The sequence below is a fragment of the Microtus oregoni genome, unplaced genomic scaffold, assembly GCF_018167655.1.
Source record: "Microtus oregoni isolate MIOR12 unplaced genomic scaffold, Mior012 000061F_ref0000440, whole genome shotgun sequence".
Classification (NCBI taxonomy): Eukaryota; Metazoa; Chordata; class Mammalia; order Rodentia; family Cricetidae; genus Microtus; species Microtus oregoni.
The window spans coordinates 6,660,753-6,662,988 of record NW_024543871.1 but is presented as its reverse complement, the minus strand read 5'-3'; the positions used below and the strand labels follow the sequence as shown (position 1 = coordinate 6,662,988).

General features: G+C 50.2%; 1 pseudogene; it reads left to right on the top strand.

Annotated features, from left to right (window-relative positions):
* The first annotated feature begins 436 nt into the window (after window positions 1-436).
* LOC121439508 lies at window positions 437-1,658 on the top strand (annotated as a pseudogene).
* Window positions 1,659-2,236: the final 578 nt, after the last annotated feature.

Here is a 2,236-nt window from a genome sequence, read left to right as displayed (position 1 = left end):
AGATGAAAGGGTCTGAGGACAGTAAGAGACTATTTCACAAAACACCCTGCAAATACATCTGTAAAACAAAACAAAACAAGACTGGGATTATGTACACAAAATCTACATTACCAAAAACTGACCCCAAAAGAGATATTTTAAAACTTAAATAAATAGGAGCCTGGCAAGATAGCTTACGAATCATTGCTGCTCTTCCAGAGGACCAGAACTCGGTTTCCAGAACCCGCCTCAGGCTGCTCACCATCATCTGTAACTCCAACTCCAGGGGACCTGATGCCATCTTACAGCATCCAAGGGCAATGGAGCAGACATGTGCAGGCATGCACATGCATGCATGTATGTGCGCAGAAATAAAAAATAAATTTAAATTTAGAAATTAGAAGAAGGCTGCGAGCCAGCCGCAAACCGCGGGTGGAGGGAGGCGAGCGCATGCACCATGGGGGAAAAACCCGGGACCAGGGTCTTCAAGAAGTCTAGCCCTAACTGCAAGCTCACCGTGTACTTGGGCAAGCACGACTTTGTAGATCACCTGGACAAAGTGGATCCCGTGGATGGTTTGGTACTTGTGGACCCTGACGACTTGAAGGACCGCGAAGTGTTTGTGACCCTCACCTGCGCCTTCCACTATGGCCGAGAAGACTTGGATGTACTGGGCCAGTCTTTCCACAAAGATCTGTTCATCGCTATACCAAGCCTTCCCCCCTATGCCCAACTCACCCTGGCCCCCCACCCGGCTACAGGGCCGACTGCTGACGAAGCTGGGCCAGCATGTCCATCCATTTTTTTCACAATACCCTAGAATTTACCCTGGTCCGTCACCCTGCAGCCAGAGGACACAGGGAAGGCCTGCGGAGTCAACTTTGAGATCCGTGCCTTTTGTGCCAAATCACTGGAAGAAAACAGCCACAAAAGGAACTCTGTGTGGCTCATCATCAGAAAGGTGCAGGTCGTTCCAGAGATGCCCGGCCCCCAGCACTCAGCTGAAGCCACACGCCACTTCCTCATGTCTGACAGGAGGTCCCTGCACCTAGAGGCTTCCCTGGACAAAGAGCTGTACTACCACGGAAAGCCACTCAATGTCAACATCCATGTCACCAACAACTCTACCAAGACCGTCAAAAAGATCAGAGTCTCTGTGAGACAGTATGCTGACATTTGCCTCTTCAGGACCGCGCAGTACAAGTGCCCTGTGACTCAGCTTGAGCAAGATGACCAGGTTCTCCCAGTTTCACATTCTGCAAGGTGTACACCATCACCCCGCTGCTCAGCGACAACCAGGAGAAGCGTGGCCTTGCCCTGGAGGGCAGCTCAAGCATGAAGACACCAACTTGGCTTCCAGCACCATAGTGAAGGAGGGAGCCAACAAGGAGGTGCTGGGAATCCTGGTGTCCTACAGAGTCAAGGTGAAGCTGGTGGTGTCTCGAGGCAGGGATGTCTCCGTGGAGCTGCCTTTTGTTCTCATGCACCCCAAGCCCCATGACCACATCACCCTTCCCAGATCCCAGTCAGCACCCTGGGAAACAGTTGTCTCCGTGGATACCAACCTCATCAAATTTGATACCAACTATGCCACAGACGATGACATTGTGTTCGAGGACTTTGACCAGCTTCGGGTGAAGGGGATAAAGGACGACGACTGTGATGACCAATTCTGCTAGGAAAGCTGGTGGCAGAACCAAGGTCCCACTGTCACTTCGGGTGTGGGGTCCCAGCCTCTCCTCCTCCCCCATCCACCCAGGATTTACACTGGAACCATGACTTGTTGAAAGTGGGTATTATGCCTTCAGCACTGCTGCCCTGGCCCTGCTCCCTAGGGTGGCAAGCTGTGTGCACACCTGAAGTTTTGGGAAGGAAACACTTAAAATAAGGATTGATCGTAGAGAAAAGTGGTAGAAAGAACTCTCACATTCCACCTCGTACCAACCCGCCCCCCAAGTCACCACTTCTGCCTCCCAGTCCTTGAAGATGAGACTTTGCTGGGGGAGAGGGCGAGGCTGTTTCTTTGTTACTGAGCACAGGGAAGAAATAAAACTTTGAATAGGCCTGAGTGTGAAAAAAATTAGAACTTAGATTTTTTTGCAAAAGAATTCAGGTTGTTGAGGAGTTTCAAAGCCCTGCAAGTGTCATTAACAAATTTTACAAAGCCTTTAAAGAAACTCTCCCAGTGATGTAAGAAGTTGAAAAAGAGAAGCTCATTCTCCAAGTGTGTTTTAGGTAGGCATGGTGTCAAGTAGCG